Here is a 6,348-nt window from a genome sequence, read left to right on the forward strand (position 1 = left end):
TAGTGGGAGGAGAAGGAGGAGGAGGGGGAGGAGGAGGAGGAAGAAGAGGCGGAAGGGGGAAGGAGGAGGAGGAAAAGGAGGAGGGGGAAACCAAAGGTTAGAGGCATTGGTGTTGGGTTTGTCCAAGAGAATGGGGATTGGAGGACTATAATAAAGATACATTGTACATAATATGTATTATCAAAATAATTTTGGTCACATCTTTAATCCCATTATTCTGTGGGTTCAAGGCCAGCTTCATCTATACAGCCAGTGTCAGACGATCCAGGGCTACATGGTGAAACTCCGTAAGAAAGGAAGGAAGGAAGAAAAGAGGGAGGAAGGGAGAGAGAGAGGGAGGGGGAGGGAGGGAAATTCCGGAGTGAGCATGTGGAGAAATTACATCCAGTAAAGAGGGGGTACAGAACTGTGCTCTACATGCAAAGGAGGTGGGGAGGAGAGGTCAAAGTAAGAGAACCGTGAGCGCAGTTGCTAGGCAGAGCTGTGGCTGGTGGTTGAGAGCCAAGGCTGAGCAGAGACGTGTGAGAGGGAGGGTCATCTGGGACGTGCCCGGGCTCGGTGTAGGGGAGATGGGCTAGGGTAGGAATCTACTGAGGCACATACATTGCACTCCCAGCTGAGGGTCCCAAGAGAAAGTCATGAACAATTAGACTTGAAGGAGCTCAGACTCCTTCCTCAAGCTTATCTAATTGTAGGACCTAGTCACGGTCCTCTATGTACGAGGCAGCCAGCAATGTTGATCTGGTAATGAGTATAAGGGATAGATTTTCTTCTTTCATTGTAAAAGCAATTCTATCACAAAGGAGAAAGGGTTAGAGTCTGGGGACAGGAGCTGGAGGACATGGTGCCGTGGGTTACATACCTACTGTGTGAGCATGAGTTCAGATCCCAAGCACCCATGTAAAAAGCTGAGCACAGGGAGATGTCCCTCAGGGACACTGCCCTTTGTTGCAGATGCAGGGAGTGGGGGACAAGTAGCAGTTGGAGAGGAGAAGAACGGCCTTCCAGCAACGGGTGCCTCCGAGAGCTCTGGAAAGTTAGAACACAACAGTGTTGAATTGAAAGGTAAAGCAGACTTGTCTACCTACCACCCCAGCCCGAGAGGGAAGTGTCTGCACCTACAGACTGCCTGGTTTAACACGCACAGAACAAAATTTCCTATCAAAGTCTGGCTATCAGCAAGCTGCCTCTGAACACGGCCTTGTCATTGCTCCAGAGATACCAAACCCCAGGGCTGTGATATTAAAGGAGAAGATGACAGCGGAGACTTCGGCACTGGTGCTGGGTTTTATGTGCGTTCCACTGAAGAACCCTAGAAAACTAATTACAGAGTGGACGCTTACGTAACAGGAGCTTCTACAATTCACTAATTACAGAATGTATGCTTACGTAGCAGAGGGGCTTCCACGACTCATAATGGGATTTCCCAATGGACCCACAGAGAATGCCTATTTTTGGTCACTCCATGGGAGGCCGTGAAGTGCCAGTTTGTGGTTTGAAAAATCCTGGAAAAATACCAATCTGTGTCAGCAGTTGCTCCAATTTGCGATCCAGTACTCTGTTCTTGGGGGTGAGGGGGGTGGCTTTTAATAGATATTAGGGACCAGATCAGAGTTAATGAAAGAAATTTGATTCAACCTGTCTCTTGAAGTCCCATTTGGATTCCCAGATTGATATATATTAATTGATCAAGGCAAAGATGGAAAGATTTTTGTGTTTTTTTCCCCCAAACTAGCAGTTACTTCCTGATAATTTCTCAGCTTCCTGCATTCCTGCACAGAAAAGAAAATATCTGTTGTTTTTAGGCTACAAGACAGTTATTATCATTGCTACAATTTCATTGCAGCCTTCATGTAAAAATATCTGAATGCATGAAAAAACTTCATACAAGAGAATAGTATCAGGATCATAAAAGTTGAATTGCTGGGTTTAAAAACAAAGGGCTGGGCACAGAGAGAACCCCAATACTGGGACACAGAGACAGGAAGATTTCTGGGGCTTTCTGATTAGTCGGCCTAGATCCTGTCTCAAAAAAGTGTATGGGGGCAGGGCGTGGGGGGTAAAAGATGATATCAGGATGACAGCCTCCAGACGCCATACACATGTACATGGGGAACATACTGCCCACAAGAACACTCAGCGAACTAGGAATATAAGAGTATGTCTTCATCTTAATCAAGAGCATCTGAAAAATAAGAAACAGAAATGATTCCATGTTTAATAGCAAAACACGGAATGCTTTCTCCTGAAGAGTCAGAACAAGACAGGAATGTCTGTCCGTGATTTCTATTACATCGTGCTGAGAACTCTAGCCAGGGAAGCCGGAGGAGACAATCTAAAGGCATCTGGATTGGATAAAGAGAAGTGCCGCTCTGAGATCTGGCTGTGTTCTGCTCCTCCTTGTGCCATACAACAGAGTAGTAGCTACAGAAGTTCCTTTGCCCTTAGTCTTCCATTTCAAAAGACTCAGTTTGTTCCATTTTCAGAGCAAATGTTGAGGTGGGTTAATCAGAAACTGCCTGTCCAGCACATGAAGCCCAGGCAGATACAGGACTATGCACATGAGTAAAATGTTACCATCTAGGAATGCACCAAATTAAATAAGGAACACATGACACATGCACACATGCACGCATCAAAAGCATATAATGGTCAGACGTGGCGGCGCACGCCTTTAATACGAGCACTCAGGAGGCACAGGCAGGCGGATCCCTGAGTTTGAGACAGCTTGATCTACAGATTGAGTTCCAGGACTTCATAGAGAAACCTTGTCTTGGGAAAACAAACCAAGCAAGTAAACAAACAATGTAACAATTATAAATCCACTAATGTTAAACAAAACTAAATAATTGTGAGAAATGCTTTACTTTTTGAGAAAGCTGGGGAGATGGCTCAGTGGGCAGAGTGCTTTCTGACGAAGCATGAGGGTCTGAGTTTAAGCCCCAAACCAATACAAAAAGGCTGACATGGGACTGGAGAAATAGCTCAGGAGTTAAGGGTACTTGTTCTTGCAGAGGACCCCAGCGTGGTTCCCAGCATATTCCTGCAATCTCAGGATTCAGGAAGCTGAATCAAGATCACAAGTCCGGGTCAGGGCAGGAGAGGTGGCTCAGTGGTTAAGAGCACTGGCTGTTCTTCCATGGAACCCAGGTTTTAGTTCACAGCATCCACATAGAGGCCTAACTCCAGTTCTAGGGCATCCAATGCCTGCTTCTGGCCAGGCCAGCATGTAGTACACATACATATATGTACAAAATAACTTAATGAAAAAACATCTATGGCTGTCCTAGGTTCCATGGTGTGATATTATCTCAGAAATATAAAATAATCAATAATGCTAGATAAAATGAATGTGGTTTATTAATTTATTGATCTCCAACAAATTCTGACATGAAAGATGCAAATGTGTCCACCTATATTTCTGACAAAGCTCACTCACAAAAAACAAAACAAAACAAAAAAAACCCAACCAACCAACCAACCAACCAAACAAACAAAAAAACAAGACTTTTACTGCAGATAACATGTTTTCACCCACAGGGAATTAATGCCATAGCCCTTTATTCACAACAAAGGTTCATATCACCCAACATTGGGGACAAGGATCAAGATTAATCAATGGCTGGAAGGAAGCCACCAACTGTATTTTTATTAAGTAAACTTTTACAGGCGTCTTTCTTTAACGAAATCTTTAGTTTTGTACCTTAACACAGTGAGATGCCATAAAAGAGGGGAGCGATCTGTAACAATTACAGGGGATTAAAGACCTACATGTATGACCCGAGATGATTAAATTCCTGTAAGAATGCAAAGGGCAACAGTAGTTTATGCCTACACTCCCAGTACTCCACAGACAGAGGCAGGAGGATCATTGCAAGTTTCAGGCCCACGTGGTCTACATATAAGTCCTTGGCCAGGCTGGCCAGGGCTGTAGAACAAGTCAAAACAAAACACGTTGGGCAAAAGCTTTGTAGAATTGGATCCAACAATAATTTATGTTATATGTAAAGCATACCAAGTTAAAAAAAAAAAAAAAAGACCAATAGGACTTCATGAGGCTACCTTTTGTATGCTGAAGGGTGTAATCTGCAGAGTGAACAGCGAGTCCACTGAATGGGAGAAAAGTTAATGTGGAGAACACACAAAGAAATTCCTACCGCTTAAGAACAACATCTAGTTTCATATGTGTGGCGAGACTGGGGGTGTAACTTGGTGGTAGAGCACTTGTCTGCCATATACTAGGCCCTAGATTTAACTCCCAGGTTCACAAAACATGTGCAGAGAACTCTTTTTTTTTTTTTTTTTTTGTTTTTAGATTTTTTTTTGGGGGGGGGGCGGCGGCGGTTGAGACAGGGTTTCTCTGTGTAGCCCTGGCTGTCCTGGAACTCACACTGTAGACCAGGCTGGCCTCGAACTCAGAAATCCGCCTGCCTCTGCCTCCCAAGTGCTGGGATTAAAGGCGTGCGCCACCACTGCCCGGCCGTGCAAAGAACTCATGAGGACACTGCTCCCAAAGTGTTATGCAAAAGATCAACATGCAGTTATTAACCTCAGAGAAATGCAAATCAAAATGGCAAATGCATAGTTTGGAACCACCATTAGGATGGCGACTGTCCAAAGACCAAACACACACACACACACATAAATAAAGGATACACAACAGGTGGGTGGTTTTGTGACACAGAGCACTGGTGGGATTGTACTCAAAGCAAATAAGGAAGTTTCTTTAAAAGACTAATCCAGAGAGCACATGAGCCATCAACCCCACTGCTGACACAGCTGAAGACCAAAAGCTGGGTCTCGAAAGGGTGTTTGCACTCCCGAATTCAAAGCAGTGTGTGTGTCCACTGGCCAAAGGTGACAGTGACAATCGATGAATGAATGGATAATCTATACATGATGTACACACAGAGGAATGTTCTTCAGCCTTCCAAAGGAAGGAGGGAAACTTTAATACGAGCCACTGGGTAAACGGACTTGAGGACGTTAAGCTAAGAGAAGCAAACTCGTATGAAGAAGCAAACGTCCCATTTAACACTGACTTCTATGCAGCATCCAAAATTGTCAAATTCAGGGACATGGAGTTGAGAGATAACACGGTCAGTGGGTAGACTGCCTTGTGCTCAATCTCCAGCACCACATGAACCGGGTACCGAGGTGGAGGCCAGAGGCTCAAAAGCTTAAAGTCATCTCCAGCTACATATCAAGTCTGAGGACAGCCTGGTCTACATTGGAGCTTACTCAAAAACAGTATATATAAATCATATATATGTATATATATGTATATGTATGTATATGCATATATACATATATACACACACATGTATACATACATATATATACATATATATGTGTATATATATATATCTCATATGTATGTGTGGTGATTTTTTTTTTTTGTAGAAACAAAGCTGATAGAGCAATCCCAAGTACTCAAGAACAAAACCCCTACAAATTCAAAGAAACAGAAAGAATGATGGTTATCAGAAACTGGGCAACAGAACAAAGAGGAGTTTAATGGGCATAGAGTCTCAGCTTTGCAAGATGAAAGTGTCCCGGGGACCTATTTCACAACATGAATATACTCAGAGCTTCAGACCTGGCCGCATCCAGACAGTTAAGATGATAAGTTTCATGTTCTCTGGGTTTGTGGAGCGGGGTCTGCTGCACGGGTGCTCACTTGATGTACCACAGGGGGAAAGAGTGTTCTCCAAGAAAAAGGATTAAGTTCAGCTTGTACCCAGCTGTGTCAGTGCTGTTCCCTGAGATAACATCAAGCCTCTCCTGCAGAAAAAGTGCTTCATCTGTGTTTCTTATTTTGTATAAACACCATAAATACTTAAAAAAAAAAAAAACATGGGAGGGGCTGCAGAAATGGCTCAGGGGTTAAGAGTGCTTGCTGTGAAATCCTGAGGACCAGAGTTCAAATCTCAGCATACATGTAACAAAGCCACGTATCTTATGCACCCCTGGAATCCCAGTTCCGAGGCAGGCAGAGGCAAGAGAATCACTGGGGCATCCTCGCTGACAGCCTTGCCAAGAGAATGTGATGTGATCCTCACATTCAACGAGAGACCCTGCCTAACAGGAAGAGACAGGGTGGTACTGGGACACTTAACTCCATCTTCTGGCCACTGTAGCATGCATATAGGTGCATATAACTGTGTGTAAGCTCAAACACATATGCATACATACGTATGTACAACATACACACACACTATAAGTAAAAATCTTTTTTTAAAGATACAACTTAGAGTTTGGAGAGATGGCTCAGTGTTTAAGAGCACTCACAGCTCTTCCAGGGAACCCAAGTTTGATTCTCAGCATCTACATCGGGTGGCCAATGAC

At 43.9% G+C, this 6,348-nt stretch overlaps 1 pseudogene; it reads left to right on the forward strand.

The window, feature by feature from the left end:
- Positions 1–875: 875 nt before the first annotated feature.
- LOC117715104 (S-formylglutathione hydrolase pseudogene) lies at positions 876–1,857 on the forward strand (annotated as a pseudogene).
- The last annotated feature ends 4,491 nt before the right edge of the window (positions 1,858–6,348 follow it).

The sequence above is a fragment of the Arvicanthis niloticus genome, chromosome 9 (assembly GCF_011762505.2).
Source record: "Arvicanthis niloticus isolate mArvNil1 chromosome 9, mArvNil1.pat.X, whole genome shotgun sequence".
Lineage (NCBI taxonomy): Eukaryota > Metazoa > Chordata > Mammalia > Rodentia > Muridae > Arvicanthis > Arvicanthis niloticus.